We start from the raw sequence: 10,842 nt of genomic DNA, 5'->3' as shown, positions 1-10,842 counted from the left end.
GATTAGCAGTCACATAGACCATGCAAACCCTTCTACTTATTAAAAAATAGCACTCTTCCCTAACGACCTTGTGGTTATAGATCTAATGGACCACCGATATGATACATGCAACTACAGAGGTCATTCAACCTTACGAGTTAGAAGTTTCGAAAGATGCCTCAAGCAAGTGAAGGTCATACTAGACAACTCAAATTTGGTGCTTAAAACAATGGGGATGGGCTTAACTACTTTGTTCAAAGCAGCCTACTCAATTGTTTATTCTACGGCTAAAGCTTGAAGTGAAGCAAAGAGACAAAGATGAAAAAAAACGAAGAGAAACAGTTTATTAATTACTAGCAAATTGGTAAACTGGCACAAAGGTCGACAGAGTTCAAGCAAAAGAAAAGGCAGAGTAGGAAAGGAAAAGAAAGTCAATCCTAAAATCTATCTAAAAAGGTTACTCTTCAGCAGCTTGGACATCTTCAACAGCCACATCACTTCTAGTAGCATCAACCTTCCACATTTCATCTACATTTGTCTTATCCTGGGCAGCACTGTCATCAGCCGCCCTTACTTGGGCGGCACCATTTTTGGTTACTCTTACCTGGGCAACCTGATCTTTAGCTGCTCCACCAATGACGATCTCAAATAAAAACTTAAGCAAACCCTTTGCAGAAATAGGAAAAAGCTTGAGGTCCTTGTTAGAAAAAAATTAAGTTATCTTGACCTTGAGCAAGAGCTTAAGATTGGATTTCTCACTCTTCAGCCGATTATTCTCCTCAATCAGGTCAATACGAGCACTCTGCAATTCATCTAGTTCTTTCTTTAGGTTCTTGCTAATAAATAGAATTCCTTGCAGCTCTATTTCCTTGGACTCAAGTTTACTGGTAGCCTTCTTAAGCTGAACCACATCATTATGCATCGCTAGCAGCTCTATGTTTTGCATCATAGGAAGACCGAAGTTCTGAAATGGCTCATTCGAGGTCCTATACTAGCATCACTTGGACATTGATCTCTTGGTGAGCCTTTAAATCACCGATCTCTTCGTGAACAATCTCAAGCTGCAAAGCAATGAAAGTAAAGACATCAAATCTCTTCAAAAAGGCAAGTTCAAACTCCAACTCTTTAACTTTCTCGGTAACTGAGCAAGTTTTTGCTACTAGCAGGCTTGGCGTCATCCTACTCTATACGCGTGTACTCGGCTGCCAGGATCACAAATCTTTGCATCATAGTGAGCAGGGAACCCCTCATTGAATGAACTTCACACCTCACAAGGAAACTAGAGTCAATAACCTTGCTAATTCCATCGACGAACTTGGCACATGCTTCCATGCCCTTATGCAGATCAGGCTTTAACAGTGCTTGGATCTCGAAAAAACTCCCATAAGGCTGGTTTGGCAATCTTTTCATAGTTGCTCATATGGGTAGATGCTTCATTCTTAATAAGAAAGGCGGGCCTTAGCAGTAGAATCACCATCATCGCTTTTCTTCACTGCACGCTTCTCTGGAATCGAATTAAACTTAGACACTGAAGGTTATCTCAGAACAAACCCAAGCACAGGGGGCATGGCTAAACTCCTCCGCTACCTAATCTTGTCGGCAATTATTCTGGCAACCCTCGGAGGAATGGGCTTTATAAGCTCAAATCCAGCAGCTTCTTTCTTCTCCTTAGAAGAAGCCAAATTAATCACGAGATTTCCAATAGTGGATGAACCCTCGCGAGCAGTGGAAGAAGTCTTCGGCTTCTTCTCAGTAGGCATATCCCCAGTAGATGTAGAAGTCTTCGACTTCTTTCTTCTGCCTTCTTCAGTAGCAGGCTTCACAGTAACAATCGGACAAGCTAGCGCCTCATTCTTGATCTTTCTGATCTCCTCCTTTGGCGATAGTCCACCTTTCTCATGTCAAAGAAGACTGAGCAGCCAGTGGCACTTGAAATATTCAGCAAGGATACCCAAAGCGATGTACACCTTCTTCATATCTAGAGATATCTTGGGAGTTAAGCTAAATTTTGAATCTACATAAATAGAGGGTGATAATTTAGAAAACAGCTAAACAAAAGAATAAAGCAACTTAGAGACTAAGCAGCCCACTTACCATCAATGAAAGTAGTTGAAACGCGCAGCTCAAGCCAATAGTCGGATTCCCACTCTCTGTTGATTTCTAGGGTCTCATTGGCCTAGTCAATATCACATTTGCTCGAATGATCAAAGAGCCTACAACGGATCCTCAGCTCCCAACATCATCGACGTAGCCTATGTCAAAGAAAATACCAAAACTCGTTTGCAGTCAGGCCCAAGTCAAAGAACCAGCTCAAGTTATGGAACCCCACCATCACTCGGACTGCATTCAGAGAACACTGAGCAGGAGCAAAATTCATGGAGCATAGGAAAGGTGAACCTAGCACAAAGTAGTAGTTGTGAAACTTGATAGCTTTCCTAGACCCACACAGCTCATAGCTGCTACCTTCCTTGGCCCGCTTCAAGTGAATCCCAGAAGAAATTGCGTGTTTGAACATCTCGAGGAAGTCTTTGAACTACTCATCTGAACCTATCTTAAAATGAGCAGCCTTAAAGTAGCCTAGCTTACTTGCAGATCTACCCTGGCAATACAACAGTGGAATAAATTCATCATTCTTGCGGCTGGAGGAAGACATGTTCGAAAAAATCCTACAATGGTGCAAGGAAAAATTGTTAGAAAGCAGCTCAAAGAAGAAACAAAAAAAAAATAAAAAATTAAAAAGAAGGCCACAAAACCCAGCGCTTTGCGCTAAACCCCATGGCCCTGCACCTCACCAACTCGCAAACCTAGAACCGTAAGAGCCTAGCAGCCACGCCATATCTACCTATGTAGCTTTGGATTCCTACACCTCATGCCCTTTCCTACAAGCAGCCTAGCAGATGTGGGGGCATTTGTGGAACTAAAAATAATCCCAAAAATCATGGAGCTAACACATGGATTATTTTCCCAGAAAGACAAGACTGCCCCTATTAAATGAGTAGGGAGCATTCTCATTCACCACGCGCAGCTAAGGTAAAGCAGGCTGAGAACCACGATTGCTCAAGGCACCCCTGCCCGTAGAAAAGTCAAAGGTATTTATGATAGAATAATTCTTTATTCCTATCATAAATACATTCCTAGTAAGAGAAGACCTTTTTCAAGTAAGTAATCCTAATTATTTATTTAGGATATTTATTTACCTATTCCAAGATATTATTTACAGAAGTATCTTGGAATATTCCCACTTAAACACAACCCTAAAGGGCTGGCCACCAATAAACCCTAGAAGGTCGACCCCCTATTTTTTTCTTTCCTATAAATACCCACTTTATCTCCAAAATTCAAGAAGCCTTTTGCTATACAAAAAAGTCAAACACTCATCCTCTCAAAGTTTCTAACTTAAGCATCGGAGATCCTTTGACCAAAAAACCCCTACTCCTCCTGGATGCGTGACACTTTTGGTCTTTAACCAAATGTGTTGATTGTTTTGCAAGTGCAGTTTTGTTAATCAAAAGAAGGCAGAAATTTGCATCGACAAAGGTCTCATCTATGCATCCCAAATAGTAGGTTATTTTGCTTCCTACCCCAACGATCTTATATGGCCCTTCCCAATTTACCCATAGCTTGCATTTTCCTGGAATTTTGGTGTTTTTGAAGACTTCTCTTAAGATCAAATCCCCTACTTGTAGACTTCTGGGTTTGACATCTTTGTTGTAGGATGATCGAATCTGTTGCTGGTAGACGGCCAATCAGACTTGGGTATATTCTTGACGTAAAGTCGAGGTCGGATTTGAAGATTCCTACGTTTTCCAAAGTGGTTCATTCTTCGGCATGCAGATTTGGCATAGTGGTGACTTGGACTAGGTTGACGGCTTCTATTCTGTAAGCCATGGAGAATGGTCTTTCTCCCTTAACTTTGCGAAGTATTGTTCGATATACCCATAAGATTGATAGAATTAAAAGCACACCACAAAGTAGCACACAAATGTCCTATTGATTTTCCTTATTAACACTAAGATTTGTCAATTGTAGTATATGAAAATAAGGGTCTTTCTCGCAGAAGATTGTTTTATCTAACTACTTAAAGTGTCACAAAAACTGTGTTGCTGTCCCTACTGACCAGTCACCGAAAAATAATTATTAGACTGACTTACACTTATCTAAAGTCTACGAAATTTTATATGAAGACATTAGACACACGGAGCTACACTCACACAAATTTTTGAGATTTTTGGAGTTGATTTGCTATTTAAATTAAATCAAACAAAAACAGAACAGAAACAGATTTTTAAATAGTTCACAAATTAAGAAAAACGAGTTAGGGGAATTGCTATCCACCACCAAATAATCATGCAAAAATGTTATGTTTCATTCAAATTCCTTTCATTTTTGGATGAAGATGCTCAAGTTGGCTCAATGTTAGAACTCAACCTATTACTCTTTCTTATGTAGTATGTTAAGAGAATGGTGTTTTCAACTTAACTTAGTCCCTAACATGCAATCTAGAATGGTGTGTTCATAGATTTAACAATTAGAAATCATTAAGAACGAAAAGAGTTTGAGTCATCACAAGGCATCGTAAGTACTAGCGTTGTCTTACTTATCCTAGAAATTGATTCACATGTTAATCGCAATTAACAAGTACTACTTTAGAACATATGTAGGTCCTCATTTGACAAGGGCAGGCACACACATATTCATAGCATTAGAATCCTAGATATGCTTACTAAGTATGCATCCGTAGAAAACACATAAAGAATTCATCAATGAGACAAGTAGTGAACTAATTTTCATCCATTCATAAAAGTAATTCAAACGAAATGTCATAACAAAATTGCAATCATATTAGGGGCTTCAAAACAGCCCCTAACTACTAAAAATTAGTTACACATAATTCTCAAATTAAACCAAAAGAAAGACATGAGTTTGAGAAGATAAAACCGAAAGAAGAGAATGCCAAGATTTCCTCCTTCCTTTCCTTCCTTCCCCAACGCAGCAGCCTTGCCTTTTTTCCTTGCTTTCCTTCCTTTTTTTTCTATCTTTTTTTCCACCTTTTTTTTCCCTCTTTTGCCGCTGAAACCTACATCCTTTTTCTTCTTGCTTGCTGCCCCAGTTTCTTCTCCATAACTTACCCCACTAACAACCATTTAGTGATGACAATAAGTGAGAGGAAATGATAAAACAATTGTAACTCTTTGGGCAGCCTTTATGCCCATTACTCTCACTTAATTTTCCATTTCCTCTGATATTTGAATAGGTGTTAGCTGGCTTGTTCTTGGCTGCATCAGTTTTGGCTGTTAGTTTTATTGGATTTATTGCTTTCAATGCTTTCTTGTCAGTTACAAATAGCTCAGCCTCTTGGGAACCTTTCAATGTTAAAACGGCCATAACTTCTTCTAGAAAAATGATATTAACAATCCGCGAAATGCTCCAGAAAACAGACATCTGTAGCTTTCCAAGAATATAAGGCTCATTCTCTAATTCATTCTAAGCTGTCCGCAACTTGCTTCCAAAGTCAGCTGACCTGCACAGGCAGTTTTGACGAATTTGTTACTTAAAATTCCACTTGTGCTATTTTTCTTTTCTTTACTTGACAAATCCTACAAAACACAAAAACAAAGTAAATAGCTCAAAAATATAAGGAACAAACTAATAAAAGACAAAGTGAATTTGATGTAAAATATATATAGATATGAGCTTATCAAAGATCCCGGGCAGCTCTTCTGGCCACTTCATTTTATTTTCCACCCTTCTCTTCAAGCATTGCAAGATAATCTTGTTCAAGGATTCTGCTTGCCAATTACATTGTGGATATCTAGGAGTGGAAGTGAGATGACAGATTCCAAGCTTCTTGTACAAGTCTGTGACTTCATAACTATGTTTGGAAGGTAATTTTTTCCAAATCAACATTACCAAGGGGTTTTTTGTCGATATCACATACTCGCAAACTTATTCATATTCCGCTCTATCACTTATTTTCTCTAAAGGTTAATTTATTTTGTAAATATTTAGAAGATTAAGATTTTATTCCATGAATAAGGAAGCAAAGGATGAAAAGGAGAAAAGATTCATACAAACACATGTTTATTATCAAAGTCCCAAGAAAATGGCACAAAAAAGTACAACTGTTTGTTGGGGTGAGGGGGACAAACCTTCACCACTAACATGAAAATTTTCCTATGAAGACTATGACGCAAGCTTGGCCAGGATCATCAACTTTGATGAAGTTCAATTGTCACCGGCATCCACTCATAAAAGAAGACAAAGAGGGCTCTAACAAAGAACCCTCTAAAGAATCTCCATACTTTGTTGAGATTGAACCTGTGCGTGAAAACGGAGATGAGGATATCACATGGGGATGAATGTTAAGGAACAAACTGCAAGAAACAAGGGAGATTATTATGGGATTCTAGTTTAATTTTGGCTTGCTATTGATATAGTGGAAGTAAGTTTCTGATTTGGAGATTTAAGTATTGAAGGTTCAAAGAATGACCTGGTTTGAAAAGAGGATTAAAGCATACGATGAGGTTCCATGATACAAACTGAATGGAAGAAATAAGGAAGTGTGAAGAGTCTTATCCGTGAATGAGCTATTTAAAGATAAAGCGCTAGGAAATCTCACCGTTGAATACAAAGAGTCCTTGCCTCAAGATTGATAGATACAGAGATCGAAGCTACTCGGAGAAATGAAGGGTCGTCTATTGCAAAATGTGCCCATGTGAAATGCATAATTGTTGCGATCTTTGTATAGTAACATTTGAGACCACACGTTTGAATCTGAAGTGTGTTCGCTACTCAACAAAGAATCGGATCAAACAAAGGAATATGACTAAATGGTATGTATTCCAGCTTACCCCGAAAGGCATGGTTTTTGGGTAACTATCCATCCTCAAGGGGAACATGTCACTTTTTAGATAAATAGTTAGGGGCATTATGGAACCATGATTTTCAAGGTCGGAGTAAGGTTGATCGGATTACAATTATCTCAAAAGTCCTATCATGGACTTAATAACTTCGAGCGGAGTTGGATCAGACGGAGCATTAGTGCCACCATCACTTTGTTCGGGGCAATAAGCGAAGTCCAAGCAATTGTGCTGGAATGACCATGCTAGTTTGGTATTGATGTGTGACATCCCACATCGCCCAGGGGAGTGATCCTTAAACGTATATTCCCATCTCTACCTAGCACAAGGCCTTTTGGGAGCTCACTGGCTTCGGGTTCCGTAGGAACTCTGAAGTTGAGCGAGAAAGTGCCTAGAGCAATCCCATGATGGGTGACCCACTGGGAAGTTGCTCATGAGTTCCCAAAAACAAAACCGTGAGGGAATGGTAAGCCCAAAGCGGACAATATCGTGCTACGGTGGTGGAGTGGGCCCGGGAAGTGATCCGCCCCGAGCCGGGATGTGACAATTGATATCAAAGCCAATCCCTGGCCGGAAGTGTGCCAACAAGGACGTCAGGCCCCTAAGGGGGGGTGGATTGTGACATCCCATATCGCCTAGGGGAGTGATCTTTAAATGTATATTCCCATCTCTACCTAGCACGAGGCCTTTTGGGAGCTCACTGGCTTCGGGTTTCGTAGGAACTCCGAAGTTAAGCGAGAAGGGGCTAGAGCAATCCCATGATGGGTGACCCACTGGGAAGTTGCTCATGAGTTCCCAAAAACAAAACCGTGAGGGAATGGTAAGCCCAAAGCGGACAATATCATGCTACGGTAGTGGAGTGGGCCCGGGAAGTGATCCGCCCCGGGCCGGGATGTGACAATTGATATCAAAGCCAATCCCTGGCCGGAAGTGTGCCAACGAGGACGTTGGGCCCCTAAGGGGGGTGGATTGTGACATCCCACATCACCCAGGGGAGTGATCTTTAAATGTATATTCTCATCTCTACCTAGCACGAGGGCTTTTGGGAGCTCACTGGTTTCGGGTTCCGTAGGAACTCCGAAGTTAAGCGAGAAGGGGGCTAGAGCAATCTCATGATGGGTGACCCACTGGGAAGTTGCTCGTGAGTTCCCAAAAACAAAACCGTGAGGGAATGGTAAGCCTAAAGCGGACAATATCGTGCTACGATGGTGGAGTGGGCTCGGGAAGTGATCCGCCCCAGGCCGGGATGTGACATGATGTGCTTTTTTCAAAAATTAAAAAAAAAAAAAAAAGTTTCTATTGTTTTGTGAGAATAAACAATTATAAAATAAAGTTGTTTAAGTGTTTGGTAAACGTTTTTTTTTTTTTTTTTTTTTTTGTAAAAGTGCTTTTAACGAAAAAAAATAGTATCTAAGTGTTTGGTAAACTTTTGTATAAATTGCTGGTGAATATGTTAAATGACTAAAAATGATAGTATTTAATGTGATATAATAATATTGTAGGGGCAATGATTGTAGGTTGGTAAAATATGTGGCGGTATACTTGTCATTTGAAAATTTCATTAAATGAGCACTGATTATTATTCTTTGGAAAAAAAATTACTTTTTTTAGAAGGATGGTAGACCCTACTTCTTCTTTCCTATGCTTTTCTATTGTTATTGGTAGCAGTGTTTTTTTTTTTTTTTTAAAACAAAAAATTTTTGGTTTTGTTTTACCAAACACATTTGATGTTTCAGATTTTTTAACAAACTGTTTTTTTTTTTTTTTCTTTTTTAAGCATCACACTCCCAAACTAACCCTAATTTTTTAAGCTAAATTTTGTAAACTATATGATGTGGTTGTTGATAATTGGATTATTACTTAAGTGTTGATTCACGTGCTTATATCTCATTAGTGACACATCATATGTTTCGCAAATTTAGTCTACTTAGTACTACTCTTTGTTGAAGGTTAGACTTGAATTGGTATGACTGTCTAAAAACTTGTGCAACCCACATAGCTACTAACTAGTATAAATTAACAATCAAACAAAACTTCTTAAAAATTGGAAGAAAAAACAAAACACACACGCATTTCGAATTGGGGACCTCTTGTTAATTTTTAACAATGAAAACCACAACTTATGGTCAAAATTTCTAGTCATTTGACCAAATTTTATATATTTATTCTCTTAGAAAAAGAAATTTGTAAAAATTAGAAAGTAAAAATACGCACATATACAAGTCCTTCGACTTAATATATACGGACGTTGGGACTCAAATAGTTTAATTATTTGTACCGTCCTAACAATTAGTCAAGGATTAAAAAATAAAGAAAACTAATGAAAATGGCTTGAAAATTTTAAATTTTAACAATAAGGACAAAACAACGGGTAAGGTGAGTAGTATCATGATTGACTTTTTAGTGTAAATATGTGATTTTTCGTTAAAGTAAACAATACTGTGAGTTTTTCGTTAAAGTTCCTAATAAAAAAAATATTAGCAAAAAAAATTGGGCAAACCCATTGATTCAATTCAAAGTGCGCATTGCTAATGTTTTCAGAGTGATGGGAAATGAAGAATTGACCAAAAAAGGGGAATGAATCATTGACTCAGTTCAAAGTGCTCATGGCTAATGCGTTTAGAGTGATGGGAAATGCAGAAATTTGTTAAAATATCTCACATCGATCGTATTTTTTAGAAAATAAGAATTTAAATATTTTTAACCTCACTCCAACTAATACTGAAGTTTTTTATGATAAAACCCAATACTTGTGCATGTAGTAATTAACAAGTTGGGGATAATATCGGTGTTGTTGGAAGTGGATCTTTGGCCATCTCTCTGATAATTTGACATGGTATCGAAGTCAGAGAGTAGGCCCATACTACCACGTGATGGGTGGATTCCTTGCTTCCACGTGTAGGGTTAGTCTCATTGGCTCCATGTAGTTACCGATGTGTGGATCTTTCTCTCCGATAATTTGACAGAATTTGACCAAAAAAGGGGATGAATGTTTTGCTATGGCCATCTACCTAAGTCAAACCACTATAGAAAGTCTTTTCCACTGACTATTTGTGGACGCAACTCCAATTGACAAAAACTAGCCCATTCCCTTTCTCTTTGACTTCACCCTGTTTTTAGAACCGTGAAATTCTCATGTTTCTTTCCCCTGCAAGCACCAAAACCAATCAAATTTATCAGATAAATAAAAATACAGTGAGGGGATGACATAAAACCAAATTTCGTGAAAAGAATACAAGAAAAAGCGGAATGTTTATAAGAAACGGTAATAGCAAGGGAAGATATAAAAATAGGAGCTGAACCCCACCAAAATATAAATTTGGTGAACTTCTCATGTTACACGAAAAAGCTTCAACTAAACTACCGTCCATAAATTGCAGGTGAGCCAATACGCGGCCGAAAAAGCTAAGTGTACATTTCAATGTCCTTGGTTGTACATCACATTTGGCACTAATTACGATTATTTTGTATAACAATTCCCCAAAGTACATCTTAAGTTGCTAGTTTGAGGCCACATACATGTAGGTTCGTGGGATTTTTCAGTTCTACGATTTCTCATAGAAGACGTAACAGACTTAAAAAACTTTAATACAAAACATGTAGAAAGGGAGATGAAAGTTGTCCATACAATAAACAAGCAATACCACAGCCTGCGTTTTATCCCCGCCACAATTTTGAAAGCAGCCAATTACGGCAAATTTGGTTAACCTAACACCATAGGCGTTGCATGCCTTTCAGTAATATGTACTAATTGCGTGGCATCACAGACATAGATTTATAATTATATGCTTGGATTTGTAGGACTGGCGCCACCCCTGGACGGAAAGACTCCGAAATTTTGAAGCCTAAATGTGTAGGGGTAATTAAATTGGGCAAACCAATAGACCCATTTCAAATTGCATGGTTATCTTTCGAACAAAATAATGTAACATCTTCAAATAATACGATAATTTCAATTCTTACAACTTATTATAATTAGAATAATACTTTTATATCCCCTATA

Source organism: Pyrus communis, chromosome 8, assembly GCF_963583255.1.
Source record: "Pyrus communis chromosome 8, drPyrComm1.1, whole genome shotgun sequence".
NCBI lineage: Eukaryota > Viridiplantae > Streptophyta > Magnoliopsida > Rosales > Rosaceae > Pyrus > Pyrus communis.
Note: the sequence above shows the minus strand (reverse complement) of the source record.